Here is a 16,669-nt window from a genome sequence, read left to right on the forward strand (position 1 = left end):
GAAGAGGGAAGTACCAAAGCTTTCAAGAATTCAGAGAGAAGGCCACACTGGATGCTGCCTGTCCGTTCTGGGTTATCATCATCTCTGTGTCTAAAGTTCTTTCAATTCAAAAAGAATTATAGCAGATACCTTTACATGAGGACACGCATTGCTTGTTATCCTCGAATCTATTTGTTTCACTTTTATGAGGAGTAAAGTACCACACACAATAAAAGCATTTCCGATGTGTCAAGTTTTACAGTGACTCATGCGTCTGTCTAACCAGATAAATGTAACAGGACATCCTGTCGTCGCTGTGAAGTTTTTCCAATGCTTCTAATTTTTTCTTCTCTCCCTCTCTCTCCCTCTCTCTCTCTTTCCCTCTCTCTCTCCGCTCTGCATGACATGTAAAAGCAACCATATACATATTTTAAACATCTTTATTGGAGTATAACTGCTTTACAATGGTGTGTTAGTTTCTGCTGTATCACAAAGTGAATCAGCTATAGGTATACGTATATCTCCATATCCCCTCCCTCTTGCATCTCCCTCCCACCTTCCCTATCCTACCCCTCTAGGTGGTCACAAAGCACGAGCTGATCTCCCTGTGCAATGCAGCTGCTTCCCACTAGCTATCTATTTGACATTAGGTAGTGTATATATGTCAAAGCAACCACATTTTAATCCAATACCAAAACATCTTATAATTGTAGTTGCAATTGCATGCAAAAAGACAGAAAATGTTAAAGACCCTGTTGGATGAGTATTGTACTGATAGCATCCCTGCAAAATGCATTTTCATTTGAAAGCACAAATCTCCTGTCTATTGCTTTTTAGTCCATCATGCTCTCCTCTCCCATCACTCCCACTCTTGTCATGTGCTTGGTTTTCGCTGTTATTTTTTGCTTTTACTGGGAATTAAGGAATGTCTCTGAAAGACCACAGGATGTATAATTTTGTTTTGGTGACATGCTACTTTATACAGAGTTCTCATACCTACTTTGAAATGATTTTGTATTTCTTCCAGTGGAATGGAGAGACAATCACCAGATCAAGTAGACAGCAGCAGAGCAGGCCACCAGTTAAAATGGTTGAGGATTCGTAAGAATAGAACAAAAGTCAGCTCATATGTATAAAACGGTTGAACATGTAAGAAATTAGTCAATTATTATTTAGGTTTTATTAAAGAATAAAATGTTTTCTTTCTTCAGCTAATAATGATAACAATGACCCTTAGTAAACATTAACAAATTAAGATGTGTTTGGTTTTCACAAATGTCCTTAAATTTCTTAAGCATTGTGTTTCACCAAGAAATTTAGTCCAACTCAAGTTATAACAGAACACAAGTTACAATCCGAAGGGTAAACATGTAATAAGTTGAACTCGATCAAACGTTTAACTCTAAGTATTAATATATTTACACAAAGGTAATGTATGGCTTTGATCATTATTCTTTCCTGCCATTTACTGGCTGTGTGATATTGGGCAAGTTACCTAGCCTCTCTGAGCCTTGCTTTCCTCATCTGCAACCTAGGGATTAACAATACCAACAACAAATCACTGTTGTGAGAAGTAAATAAAACAACTTAACGGCGCTTGTTCTGCTTAGCACGGAAGGAAAATGAAGCAAATGTGAGGTGCTAGAAGGACCACAAGCACAGAAGTTGCAGAGCCTGGGTTCCGGGGCTTCCCTGGTGGCGCAGTGGTTGAGAGTCCGCCTGCCGATGCAGGGGACATGGGTTCGTGCCCCTGTCTGGGAAGATCCCACATGCCGCGGAGCGACTGGGCCTGTGAGCCATGGCCGCTGAGCCTGCGCGTCCGGAGCCTGTGCTCCGCAGCGGGAGAGGCCACAACAGTGAGAGGCCCGCGTACCGCAAAAAAAAAAAAAAAAAAAAAAAAAAGCCTGGGTTCCATCCTGGAAACGTCGATTTACTAGTCTAGTATCAAACAAGGATTTTCTCTTTTCTTCCCCTCCATTGCCTTGCGGTGAAATGAAACAAAAACCAGCCTGTGAAGCCCCTTGGACCCTCCGGGTCATTGGTAGCAGCTACTAGATTCCCTTTCCTGATCTTTCCTGGCTCTCTGATCCTGTACTATGACATTAAAGTGAAAAATAGCAGCAAAATGACTGATTTTTATTGGGAAGAGAAAATAAGTAGAGTTATTACCATATAATAGTTCAGCGGTCTCCAACTTTTTTGGCACCAGGGACCGGTTTCATGGAAGATAATTTTTCCACGGACCGGGGTTGTGGGGGGATGATTCAGGTGGTAATGCGAGTGACGGGGAGTGGTGGGGAGCGGTGGGGAGCGATGAGGAGTGATGGGGAGCGATGGGGAGTGGTGGGGAGTGACGGGGAGCTGTGGGGAGTGGTGGGGAGGGATGGGGAGCGGTGGGGAGTGGTGGGGAGCGATGGGGAGCTGTGGGGAGTGGTGGGGAGTGACGGGGAGCTGTGGGGAACGGTGGGGAGGGATGGGGAGCGGTGGGGAGTGGTGGGGAGTGGTGGGGAGCAGTGGGGAGCGATGGGGAGCAGTGGGGAGCGGTGGGGAGCGATGAGGAGTGATGGGGAGTGACGGGGAGTGGTGGGGAGTGGTGGGGAGGGATGGGGAGCGGTGGGGAGCGGCAGATGAAGCTTCACTCGCTTGCCTGCCGCTCACCTCCTGCTGTGTGGCCCGGCTCCTAACAGGCCACGGACGGGTACTGGTCTGCAGCCCGGGGGTTGGGGACCCCGTAATAGAAGATTTCAACCTATAAGAATGGCAGTGTTCCACAAGCTAGATCATAGTTTTATACATATGAAGCATATATTAAAAATAGGTGACATCTGGGCTTCCCTGGTGGCGCAGTGGTTGAGAGTCCGCCTGCCGATGCAGGGGACACGGGTTCGTGCCCGGGTCCAGGAAGATCCCACGTGCCGTGGAGCAGCTGGGCCCGTGAGCCATGGCCGCTGAGCCTGTGCGTCCGGAGCCTGTGCTCCGCAACGGGAGAAGCCACAACAGTGAGAGGCCCGCGTACTGAAAAAAAAAAAAAAAAAAAACGGTGACATCTAAGAGGTTCTGTGAGGACGGTCACATATAGAAAGGGGTCGGCAGCACTGTAGCTGTCATTTCCATTTTATCATTAATCCTACAGACAGTTCATTAACCAACTCAACATCATGTATGGTGGCTGGGCCACTGTTTCTTTTCTTTTTTTTTTTTGATTTGAATTTTATTTTATTTATTTTATTTCTTTTTATACAGCAGGTTCTTATTAGTTATCTACTTTATACATATTCGTGTATATATGTCAATCCCAATCTCCCAATTCATCCCACCACCACCACCCACGCCACTTTCACCCCCGCTTTCCCCCCTTGGTGTCCGTACATTTGTTCTCTACATCTATGCCTCTATTTCTGTCTTTGGGCCACTGTTTCTTGATCAGAGCAATGCAAGGCTTGCAAGAGGGATAAATTGATGGAAAAGCTGGAAACAATCCAGTTTCAGAAAGCTCATCACATCTTTGAATTCCCCTACTTCTTGACAGAGGGGCTCTGTCACGACCATCTTGGAATTAAAAACCTGCTGTTTGTCAAATCCAGCTGAGTCCTCCAGCTGCTCCCCACAGAGCCTTCTGGGGGCGGGGGTGGCACTTCTGATTCCTGTTTCCAGGCTTATGTCACATGCATGTCATAATACGGCCATACATACACGTATACATATATATGTACAATTATGGCCTCTTTAACTTCATTTCATGATCTGTCCTAAAACTGGAATTTTTTATCGATCTGTCTGTAACCTAATGTGTTTGATTAATATAGCTTAATTAGTTCTCAATCATTTCCTGAGCCTTTTTTTATTTTGAGCGCTTTTCTCTTAGGGTTGAAACCCACATGCTGCCAAATAAGTAAAAACGGACGATGACCTCTCGCGACCATTGTCACTCTTCCAGAATTTGCCTTATCCAGCCGTGTACATCAGCTGTGTACATCAGCTGTAGTCTAAACCTTCAGGTTCAGATCACAGAAGGTCCGTAGTAAAGGGACTTCAGAAGATTTAGTGTTGGTTTTCTAGTCATTGTAAAGTTTTCTTACTTCCTGTTTAACAGAAGCATCTAGTTGGACTGGTTTATAAACGTTCATGATAGTGAGGTTTAAGTTTATTAATATTAACGATCTTCTTATCACTTCTTTTGTATACAGACGCCCCTCAAATGACCTTCCTTATTGAAACAAAAAGCTGCTTCTGATTGGCCTAAACAAAAAATACTGCTTTATACTGCTCAATTAATTGCTCCAGGTCACAATGAATTCTTTTCTTGGGTAAAATGCCCTGAACTGGCAATGAAAGTCCTCACAGGAAGTCACTGTCAGAAGCATAGACTCTGAAATCTGGAAGTTACTATAGATGCCATGCAGACCAACGCCTAAGTTTAAAAATGAGGAAACCCAGGTTTCATACCTCATAAATGGTGGAGCAGGGGCCAAAACTGAGATCTTATCATTTCTAGATAACATTCTTTCTATCAAAGAAAGGTTACTTTTTATTGCCAGCTGACAACGTAGGCTGTTTTTTTGTTTGTTTGTTTGTTTGTTAGTTTTTTTGCAGTACGTGGGCCTCTCACTGTTTTGGCCTCTCCCGTTTCGGAGCACAGGCTCCGGATGCGCAGGCTCAGTGGCCATGGCTCACGGGCCCAGCCGCTCTGCGGCATGTGGGATCTTCCCAGACCAGGGCAGGAACCCACACCCCCTGCATCGGCAGGCGGACTCTCAACCACTGCGCCACCAGGGAAGCCCAACGTAGGCTTTTTTGATGCATAAAGGCATAACATTTTTTTGTCTATAAAATCGATTTTTTAAAATTGATACAGCCACTATGAAGAACAGTATGGAGGTTCCTTAAAAAACTAAAAATAGAACTACCATATGACCCAGCAGTCTCACTACTGGGTATATACCCAGAGAAAACCATAATTCAAAAAGACACATGCACCCCAATGTTCATTGCAGCACTATTTACAATAACCAGGTCATGGAAGCAGCCTAAATGCCCATCGACAGACGAATGGATAAAGAAGATGTGGTACATATATACAATGGAATATCACTCAGCCATAAAAAGGAACGAAATTGGGTCATTTGTAACGACGTGGATGGATCTAGAGACTGTCATACAGAGTGAAGTAAGTCAGAAACAGAAAAACAAATATCGTATATTAACGCATATATGTGGAACCTAGAGAAATGGTACAGATGAACCAGTTTGCAGGGCAGAAATTGAGACACAGATGTAGAGAACAAATGTATGGACACCAAGGAGGGAAAGCGGCAGGCGGGGTGGTGGTGGGATGAATTGGGAGATTGGGATTGACATGTATACACTGATGTGTATAAAATGGATAACTAATAAGAACCTGCTGTATAAAAAAATAAATAAATTAAATTCAAAAAAAATGTAATCAGGTAGGAAAAATTAAAAAAAATTTATTGAAGTATAGTTGATTTATAATGTGTGAATTTCTGCTGTACAGCAAAGTGATTCATACACACACACACACACACACACACACACACACACACATATATATTCTTTTTCACAGTCTTTTCCATTATGGCTTATCACGGGATATAGAATATAGCTCCCTGTGATATAAACTTAATTTTTAATCCACTGAGAAATCCATTCATCTAACAAACATTCACTGAGTGTCTTCACTTACCTGATGCTGTGCTAGTTAATGTGAGTAGGACACCGTCCTCAACTTAAAGCAGCTCAGGACCCTCCTGGCCCTGCCTGGGGATGTGGCCACATGTCATCTGCATTCGAGGATGAGGTGGGTCTTCACTGAAGGATGGCAGGAGACCGGTCGGATGCAGCCTGGCTCCAGTTCAGAAGCCCCGAGTGGACCCCAGCTCCCCTCTCACCACTCGTGACCATGAGCAAAGCCTCTTCATCTCTCTCCGTCACACTTTCCTCATTTGTAGAGTGAGCGTCTCATCGACTGTAGGACACAGTAAGCAGCACATGTGGCAAACGTAACAGTGAGAATTACATACATGGTGTATATGAGTGAGTGCCCAGCTCCTGAAACAGACTGCGGACTCAAGACCTAACCATGTTAGCTTACTAGGGCTGCAGTAACAGAGGACCACAAACTGGTGGCTTAAACAACAGAACTTCACTGTATCGTAGTTGTGGAGGCCGGACATCCAAGATCAAGGTCTGGTTGACAGGGCTGGTTCCTTCCAAGACCATGAGGAAGAACCTGCTGCCTGCCTCTCTCCTAGCTTCTGGGGGTTTCCTAGCAATATGAGGTGCTCCTTGGCTGGTAGCTGCATCACTCCAGCCTCTGCCTTCATCTTTACATGCCTTCTCCCTGAGTGCAGGCTTGTCTACCTGTGCCCAGATTTTCCTCTTTTGTAGACAGTCATATGCATTTGGGGTCCACCCTAATGCCCTCTCTTGACTTGATAACCTGCAAAGACCTTGTTTCCATATAGGTCGCATTCACAGCCCTAGAGATCAGGATTTCAGCATCATTGGGTGGACAGAATCCAACCCATAATGACTGATGCTGGGTCTTCCCCACAAACCAAGGCTGGACATCGCCTCCCTGGGCTCCCACATTGTGGTGGCAGCCTCGCACTTTATTTGGCAAACTCACTGCAGCTCCTGTGCACTGTGCTGGGAGCTTAGAGTAACAACAACCAACAAACACAGAGCGAGAGACATAGCCTGGATCCTCCTTCCTTCCACCGTCTGGTGCAGGAGCGCCATGTATCAATAGATAAATAACAGCATTAGAAAGGGTGGAAAGTGACAAGTGTCAACAAGAGGTAGGGGTCACTTTCTGTAGGATTTCAAGGGAGGAAGAGAAGCGATGAATCTAATGAAGGCTTCCTGGAGGAGGTGGCACTTGAACTGGTCCTTGAAGGATGGGTAAGAGTTTACCATGGGAAGGTAGCGCGAAAGGGGATGTGTGAACACAAAGACATAAAGGTACCTGTCGGTGCGGCCTAAGCCACATAGAAATACCTCCATCCCACGTCCTCAAAGCATTCGTTGGGTTTCTGTTCCTCCTTCCACTTCTTCCCCTCCCCCACCCCCAGTGCCCCAGGCCATCTCTACTTTACGCAGAGATTAGGAAAACTGGTCACTTCTCTGCCTTCACAGTACTTGTGTGAGGCACATGCGACTTGCTTTAAAGACAAGCAAAGAGTCAAATTAAGTACAGTTTACCCAGTAATCACAGAAGAACCTCTTCAGAACCTGGGGTCATGTAAATGAGCAACTCAAGTTCCAAATCACACTCATTCCATCAAAACTCTCCCACTGGGTGGTGAGGTAAATATCATCTTAAATTCTAACTTTCCTAATGCGACATTTTTCCTTTTGTAACTTTGACTCCTACCGACCATGAGACCTGAAGAATGCCTGGGTTAGAACCAGACAGCTCATGGGACCGTTGTATGTTTAGGATAGCAGTGTTCTCTGAGCTTAACAATAACTAATCAATGTAAACAGGACTTCCAAGGAACAGACACACATAAACTATTTAGATCGACAAAAAGACACACCCATAAACCCACCCTGGAATGAACCCGCCCTTTAGAGGGTGGTTGAGATTTTACCTAGAGACCTGGAGGAATACTCTGCATTTCCTGGACTCTTCTGGAAGGGGGGTTAAGGAAAGGAAGATGATTTCCATGGAGCCGCAGAGCTCTTCCCTAACACCTGAGCTGAGTACAGGAGGCCCCTGGCTTGTCAGCCTGACGTGCTCCGTGGAGCCGGGCCAGTGGGGCTCATATTAACACACAGCAACCTCTCTTCACACAGAGTTAGAATCCAGAAAGTCCGATGAAACACTTCTCGCCTAACAGCAAAGGTGGCCATGTGTGTACAAGAAGCAGTAATAACCAAACCGTGTTATCAGGCTGACTCTGCAGAGACCAGGGGGATTCAGTTGATGCCTCCTACCAGGGCAAACAACAGAAGCCGAATTCATTTGAGGCTGAGGTCATTCAAAGGCAGCGCAGACAGAAACAACATCCAAGACTGTCGCCAAACTGAATACACACCTCTGTGTGTAAAAATGATACAACACTAAGAACCTACTGTATAGCACAGGGAACTCTACTCAACTATTACTCTGTAATACCTATATGGGAATAGAATCTAAAAAGGGTGGATGTATATATATGTATAACTGACTCACTTTGCTGTACAGCAGAAACTAACACAACATTGTAGAAACAACTATACTCCAATAAAAATTCATTAAAAAAAGAAAAAAAATGATACAACACTGGCCAATGCAGATAAAAAATATCAGAATATAAAAGTCATTAACTTTACACAAACATCCTCATCTGGCGTGTCTTCACCAGATGCTGTGTTTCTGGAATCAAGTTCAGAGTCCCATGTTGCTTCTGGTCCCCAGGAGGGTGTGCAGGCTGACTGAAGGGGTCGGTGGGTGAACGAGGGGTGATGGCCTGAGCCAGACCCTGAAGGGCCCCTGACAGTTCATCATGAAAGTCACGTGGACAATTCTGTCAGCACAGAGTGACGTAAAGCTCTGGGGAGGAGGCCGGGTTTGTTTCATCCTGGGAAAGCAGCGCAGACACCCACGGGCAGCCCTTTCACGCTCACAAGTTTAACTACTTTGTGGTCACGCCTATGACAGAGGCCAGGGCGGCAGCCCCATCGCAAGACCTCAGACGTGACCCCTGCCAGCTCTGAGCAGCGGGGAGGGTCTCCGCCGACAGGAGCATCTCTCCACGCACTTACTACCTGGGTCCCCGAGGTGGGACACACACTGGAGCCCCTGCCTGGAGCTCCCACGTGGAGCCTCTGAGACTGGGTACAACTCAAGGTCCCCAAATCAACATAACAAGAAATATTTCCCCACGAAAGAGCTACTTATGGGAGAGCTTAAAAGAAGGTGGAGGGGCTTCCCTGGTGGCGCAGTGGTTGAGAGTCCGCCTGCCGATGCGGGGGACGCGGGTTCATGCCCCGGTCCGGGAGGATCCCACATGCCGCGGAGCGGCTGGGCCCGTGAGCCATGGCCGCTGAGGCTGCACGTCCGGAGCCTGTGCTCCGCAGCGGGAGAGGCCACAACAGTGAGAGGCCCGCGTACCGCAAAAAAAAAAAACAAAAAAAGAAGAAGGTGGAGTAGAACATGTAACAGGAGAGCCTAGCAGCACTGCAGCTGAGCTCTGGCTGGTCCACACCTGGGCCTCGGCCCAGCCCAGCCAGCTGCAGCAGGACTTCTGCTCAGTTCTGACAGTGGAGTTGATGGCCTCTGCTCACCCTTGGAGATGGGCACCCCATCCATGCCTCCCTCTGTTAATCGCAGCAATTGTTTGTTGCTGTGACCATTACAGGTGATCACTGGGGCTGCATCTTCCAGAAGGAGTTAAGCTGTGCAGGCACCTCTCAAGATCAAAGTCTGCACGATGCACCCCTGGACTCCCGGAGCAGGGCAGGTGTCTTTCTGCGGCCCTTTCCCACCCAGCACCTGCTTCAGGCCCCAGCCTTGCTTCCCAGACTGCACTGGCTTACTTCCCCCGAAGCCCAACTTCTTTCATGATGTCCTGGGCACCACGTGACCCCTCGCCCCTTCATCTCCATCCAAACAGCCAGGGTCTTAATGCCGATCGAACTTAAGAAAGGTCGCTGATTAGACTACATCATGAAGCTGCTCTGAGAATCAAGTGGTTTTATGCCATTCTGTTTGATCCTTGCCACCTGTTTTTCCAAATTCTTCCTACCTCCTTTGACTGACACATCCAGTTCCAGAAAGTTCATTTTGTTCAAAAGTCATAGGATACAGCATTTAGCAACCATCACAGTGACCGTAGACTCAGGCAAGAATTGCCAATGGATGCTTAATGGGGAAAAGTCTGATGAAGACTAGGAACCTTACAGTAGACACAGAGCACAAATATGGTTCAACATGGACAGTCAGAGAATCTGGCTGAAGGATATCTGGTGATTCTTTGTGTTATGTTTGGAATTTTTCTCTAAGTCTGAAATTATGAAAAGCTAACTACATGAGTCCCTAGAAACCAGAGGGGCACCCAGAAAACAGGTTTGGCACCTCTAGACATGAGACCAGGGGACAGGGCAGACCCTCGGGTCCTGCCACCGGCTCGATTGCAGGGGCTGGGCATCCTCACTGAGGATCAGAAGGTAGGAAGCAGTGGGAGGTGGCCCTGGGGATTCCTCCTCAGAGAGAAAACAAATGAAGTCAGAAGCAATTCTCCCTCTTGCCTTTTGGGTGTTCCCTGCTAGACCCTAGGAACCCCCGATCTGACTATAGGAGACAATTTCTTTTTAAAAAAAATGTATTTTATTGAAGCATGGTTGATTTACAATGTTGTGTTAGTTTCTGGTGTACAGCAAAGGGATGCAGTTGTACATACATATACTAGTTTGCATCTGCCAATCCTAAACTCCCAATCCATCCCTCCCCCCTCCCCTTGGCAACCACAAGTCTGTTCTCTGTGTCTGTGAGGCTGTTTCTGTTTTGTAGATAAGTTCATTTGTGTCATATTTTAGATTCCACATATAAATGATATCATATGATATTTGTCTTTCTCTGTCTGACTTAATTCACTTAGTATGGTCATCTCTAGGTCCATCCATGTTGCTGCAAATGGCAGTATTTCATTCTTCCTTATGGCCGAGTAGTATTCCAAGGAGAGGATTTCTTATGCATAGCTGACTATTTTGGTCTCATTACCATGTAGACCAATCTTGTGTATCACTGAGTAACAAATTAACTTTGTTGTGAATTTCATAAGATTCCGATCCCAGTTAAGTTATTGGTGATACTACCTTCACTGTTTGTCTCAGTTTTAATAATTTCTTGTTCAGGTAGCTTGGGTCTTCCTTTATAAATGTAAAGGAATGGAGAAGACTTGGACTCAATTTCTCCGTTTGCTTCCGGGCGCACTGTGCTGTGTCTCGGGTGTTTCAGGCTGAGAAGCCTGAACTTCGTAGGCAGCCTTGGCATCTAAGGGTCCGAGCTGGGCTTTGATGTCAGTCAGACAGAATGGGGTTCAATTCCAGCTCCCGCCACCTCAGCAAGGTGAATTTGGAAATGCCCTGCTGTGAGATGAGAAATTGGGGGTGAATGATGTACTTAATTTAATTTAATTTAATTTAATTTAATTATTTTTGGGCCACATGACTTGCAGGATCTTAGTTCCCCAACCAGGGATCAAACCCATGCCCCCTGAAGTGGAAGCGCGGAGTCCTAACCACTGGACCGCAAGGGAATTCCCTGAATGAATGTACTTTAGGTTGAAGTTCTAGTAAAATGTTTAAGGTACATTTACATCATTTTTATGATGTCCCCACTTCAAACAACTTGTTTGATTCATCAGTGCCAAATGCGTCAGATGAAAGGCTCTCCAGCGTGTTTTACTAGGAACACTGGTAAGAAGCAGAAATCCATCTGTCTGGCAGATTTGTCCCATATTCTCTCAGGATGTCTGGCTGGGGGTCTTTCCCAGTGGCTCCCCATCTTGGCTGCTCACTGGTACAATCTGGGGAGATTTGAAGTCTCTGAAAATCTCTGATGATTGGGACCCCGAATCCCACCCCCAAGACTTTAAAGACCTGGGAAGGGAACTCCCTGGCAGCCCAGTGGTTAGGGCTCCAAGCTTCCGCTGCAGGGGGCACAGGTTCGATCCCTGGTTAGGGAACTAAGATCCCACATGCCGGGTACGACAGCCAAAAATAAATAAATAAATAAATGTTTAAAAATAAATAAAGACCTGGGAAGGGCCTGGGCTGGTGATTCTCAGGTGCCGCCGCTTGAGCACCACTGTTCTGCATCATACGTTCAGGTCTGTGGCCACGTTTGCAAGGGTCGGATGGAGAGTCTTAGCCTCCACTCTGCCCCTCCCCGCAAAACCAACCTGGGGGCTTCCGCAGACGAGCCGTAAGAGTCCCTGAGTTGCACTGAGGAGCCTGAACCCCTGGAGGGAAGCTCCAGACGGGCACTGGGGACAGTCCACAACATGGCAGCGTGTGGGCTGCAGGTCAGATGGCGAGGTAGGTGGGCTGACATGAAAGTGTGTGCCGAGATGGCCAGTCTCAGCTGTAAGTGCCGTGATCGGGAGTGGGAAGTTGAAGGTCGTGATGCAGGAGAATCTCCTTGAGGTCAGGCCTTTCTTTTTCCTCCCACTGAACAATGGGCTGTTCCTACACACAGTAAGTTCTCATTATTCGCGGGGGTCTTGGTCTAGACAGTCGCCATGAACAATGAGTTAGCGAATACTGAGCCACTGTTCCTAGGAGGAATACCGGGTTAGGTGGCTGGGAGCCTCTGGCTGCCACAGTTTCATCAGTTGATTGATAGATAACCTTGTTTTATGTGTCTCTGTCTAAAGACACCTTATGTAACATATATTGTTGACTCAGTGACACTGAACTCACAGCCAACAGCGCAAGTCACGTCCGAAGGCAGCTCATCTGCTACCTTGTTTCCTCCATGAAAGCACATTACAGCCTTCTTGGGCTCTGGTCACCAGACGGCACTTTAGCACTATGCTCAGGGTTATTTTAAGTAGTGAACTCACCAACAAAAGCCACAAAAATGCAAAGAAGTTGCACTATGCAGATCACATAAGGACTCATGTTTGTATAACAAGAGCTAAAAGCAGAGGGCAGAGAAACACCTTGCTGACCTCACCTGGGAATAGGTGAGTCAGGCGACTCAAAACGCTCACCGCTGTGCTCACGTCCACCGACGACTGTGAAAGCGCTGCCTGTATACTGACTTTGGGGTTACAAGTAAATGTTAATGAGTAGGTGAGTTTGCAAACATGGGATCTGAAAAAAATGAGGATCGACTATACCTAGCTGACGCCATTTCCACTACTTCTCCTGTGTCTCCCCGCCACCCCCCAGTCACAGCCCTCATCTCCTTCAGAAGCCCACTTGCCCGTTAAGGGGTCTTTGCTGATTTGCAGCTGCCTCTGATCATTCCATTCTGTGATCAGCTCTCAACAGAGAATCTGTCGAGACAACTCTTCCCATCAAGCAATGAACAGATCAGTAGTACTAACGATGTATTTCAAAGCACCTAACTGAACTTTTGAGAGGGACAGGAGGAGAGAGAGAAATACAAAAAGCAATGCTGGGACTTCCCTGGTGGTCCAGTGGTTAAGACTCCATGCTCCCAATGCAGGGGGCCCGGGTTGAATTCCTGGTCAGGGAACTAGATCCCGAGTGCCTCAACTAAGATCCTGCATGCCGCAACTAAAAGAATCCGCGTGCCACAACTAAGACCTGGTGCAGCCAAATGAATGAATGAATAAATAAATAGAAGGGGTGGAGCTTGGGAGGGGTATTTTAGGGGTAGGGGATTTAAAAAGCAAAAGGGATTATTAAGAAGTTAGAAAAAATCATGTGTGTGAAACTTTTGAAAATTGTAAAGCGCTGCAGAATTTAAAGGAAATTTCAATCAATAAAAAATTAAATTAAAATACATAAATAAATAATACTTCTGGGGATCTCTTTTGGAGATCCTTACTTTTATTACACAAAAAAAGAAGTGGTGGAGCTTGATGCAAGCCCAGCTGTGCCTGCTGTTCTGTTTATTGCTCCAAGAGCCCTTTCACCATAAACACCGCCAGGACCTTCCAGATGGATTAGCCAACACCAAACGTTCTGTGTCCCATTCTTACTTGCCAGATGCCTTTAGCCAGGACCTCAAGGACTCATTGGTAATAGTACATATTTTAGATTAAGGCCAAGATATTTAAGAGGTCATTCTGAAGAAAAGTCCAGGAAACGGGCCCTCAGGTACTGAATTATTCCATAGGATCCATGACATGATCAACACTTTCCAACAGGTAACCCCATCCCTCCTCTTCAACAGGAAACTAACCAACTACATACCAGTGATCATCACAGGTAGAAACCATCCTACTTTGTTGTTGTTGGTTAAGGCAGTAGTCTGCAGACCGTTTCCTCTGTTACCAGTAATAAATGACTGCTCCCTGGGTCATGTTGTAAGACGGCAGGCTGGACCGCTGGACTATGGCTGTAGCCCCAGGTGGGCCAGCCTCTCAAGAGCATTGTTAATAAAAGGTCATCGGTCTCACGAGCTTGGGGCCGTGTCTGGCACCCAATCGGCCCTATGTAGGTGTCTGCTATTATTAACACAAAGTCCAAATCTCCTACAGGGAGCTGTTTATTTCCTCGTAAATGCTACACTGCAGTGCAATGCTGAGATCCCAGCGAGCGGAATCTTGCTTAAAACAAGACTGATCATCTACCTTGGGTCTGTACGTGGCATTTACTGACTGGGACCGTGAGCTTGAAGATGCAGTCATCCTTTCAACAAACAACGGTCAGGCACCTGCTGTGCGCTAAGCACCGTGCTACACGCGGGGATGAAGGTGTGCCAGGCACAGGGCGAGCCCTTTACGTGCTCCCAGTACCCTGTCTCCATTTTCCCGGGAGGAGATAGAAGTTTTGAGGAACTGAGGAACCGTCAGGCCATTTAAGTCCACGACCACCCCCACCCCTATCAACGCCCTGAACACCCCCGTGTACACCCTCAAGGAGCGACTCTACTGGTTAAGAACTCAAGGAGACCCTGAGCATCCTCTCTGTAGAGAACTCCAAATGTTGGCTGCCAGGGGCACCCCGCTTCCTTACACTCTAGGGAGTAGGTTGGAAGGGAAGGAAAGGAGACGCGAGGGGTTCCGTCGCTGTGCCAGGACGTGCCAGGGTCTCCTGGAAGATCCTTCTGTCCGCCTCCGCCGGAGGAGGTCGGGCCCGGGGCCGGAGCTGCGGGCTGGGACGCAGGTTTCTTTGCCTTCAAAGCTCGGCGCGACGGCCACGCCAAAGCCCCAAACCTTGGGCAGGGGCCAAACGGTCACTTCCCCGCCCTCCAGGCGCAGTATGCAAATCCGAGCACCAGGAAGTAGCTGGGACCTCCCGGCCGAGCTCGGCGACGGCCAGTTCCTCCGCCGCCGCTCCGGGCCGCCGCCGCTCGCTCCCGGCCGTGGCGCCTCGGGGCCGGACGCGCCGCAGCCTCCAGCCCGCGGCAGGCGGGGCGGCCGCGCCACCCCGGGCCCGAGCCCGCACCCCGAGCTGCGCGCCCCCCGCCCCGCCCCGTCGCGGCCCCCGCTCGGACCCCCGGCCACCGTGGAGTGCCGCCGCCGCCGCCGCGCGACTCGCACCCGGAGCTGGTGAGCCGCGGGCGGGAGCCGGGGGGCGGGGGGCAGGGGCGGGCGGCTCCGCAGGTGTCTCTCGGCCCGGCGCGCAGGGGCGGGGCGCGGGCTGCGGGCGGGGGCGGGCGCACCGCGGGTCTCTAAGGCGCCGCCCCGAGGGCCGGATGCTGTCCCCGCGCGGGCCGCTCCCTGCGCGGCGGGGAAGCCCCTGTCCACGCGGCGCGCGCGCGCGCGCGCGGCGGAGGTCCCGCGGGGACTCCTCGCTGGCATGGTCCGGCGTCCCCTCCGGGCCCCGGGTCCCCGAGGTGAGCGATGCGGCCCGGCCCGGGCGCCCTCCGAGGCCGACGGGCGGCCACCCTCCCCGGTGGCCCGGCGGGAGCGTGACGTCTGGGCGCGGCAGCGGGGGCGGTGCGCACCCTCCCGCGGAGCCCGGCGCCTCCCGGCCTGCGGGCCGGCGGTCCCGAGCCCCCGGCGGCCGAGAGGAAGCGAGAGTTATTTTAAGAATTCAGGGGTTGCCTTTCCTTCGCCTTGGGGGAAGGGTGTGAACGTCAGTTCTCACTTTCCTGCGTTATCTTCGGCGTGTGTGTGTGTGTGTGTGTGTGTGTGTGTGTGTTTGAGTGTCTGAATTACCCCAACTTCTTTGCCGTCTCAGAAACTCGAGTTCAACCCGGGTTTCGCAGTTCCCAGGCTGAGTGTGAACTTGGGCCTGTTATTGAAATTCTCGGTTTGGGTTTCCTCATCTTTAGGAGAACATACCTACCTTCTGAACTATGTATTGCACGTAAAGCACATACTAGACATTCCATAAACGGTGCTGTTATTATTGCGAATAATTTTGTCCATAACAGCGAGGCTCCCTGGTTCTTTGCAGTCTGATGGTTTTTACACCCAAACCTGCTTGTCAGATTTAGCCACCTGACCTTACTAATAAATCGGCAGAATAAATACACCGGAGACGTGCTGTCCCAAGGCAGCACCCCAGAGCCTGACTCACCCTAAGAACTAGCCAATGAGGAGGTTTGACTTGCTTTTGATTTCTTGGCTACCCCGCAGCCGGCTGGAGGGTTCAGGAGGGCAGGAGCGTTCTCTCTGGCCAGCACCATCTAAAGCTGTGCGGAGGGGAATATGCGCTGAGAGAATACGGGAGCTTACTGAGTACTCATAAGTACGTCCTGATAAGGTAAGCTCTGCTGGAAAAGGATAGGATTCAGGTAGCTCTTGGTTCTCATTTGGAAGTAAGGAAGTCAAACCGTTTTGAGGCTTGAAGAAATTTAATTTGATCACAAGGGGCTTTTGGTGACTGGGCCTCTTTGTTTTTTGTTTTGTTTTTTTACATCTTTATTGGAGTATAATCGCTTTACAATGGTGTGTTAGTTTCTGCTGTACAGCAAAGTGAATCAGCTATATGTATACATATATCGGCTGGGCCTCTTTGGATGCAGAATGGGAAAACCCTCTTCCTGAGTGAAGAACAGAGGGCAGCTGACGTAAAGAAGCCAGGAAACCCG

General features: G+C 48.5%; 1 protein-coding gene across 2 annotated transcripts in view; it reads left to right on the forward strand.

Moving 5' to 3' along the window:
• Positions 1-14,957: 14,957 nt before the first annotated feature.
• Positions 14,958-16,669, forward strand: part of LYN (LYN proto-oncogene, Src family tyrosine kinase) — a 107,318-nt gene continuing 105,606 nt past the window's right edge. The window contains exon 1 of one of the 2 annotated variants that reach the window (XM_081214288.1): positions 14,958-15,179. The gene's annotated coding sequence lies outside the window, so the exon portion shown is untranslated. The remainder of the gene's footprint in view (positions 15,180-16,669) is intronic. The other variant, XM_081214289.1, reaches the window with a different exon arrangement.

The sequence above is a fragment of the Mesoplodon bidens genome (assembly GCF_964165515.1).
Source record: "Mesoplodon bidens genome assembly, chromosome: 16".
Lineage (NCBI taxonomy): Eukaryota > Metazoa > Chordata > Mammalia > Artiodactyla > Ziphiidae > Mesoplodon > Mesoplodon bidens.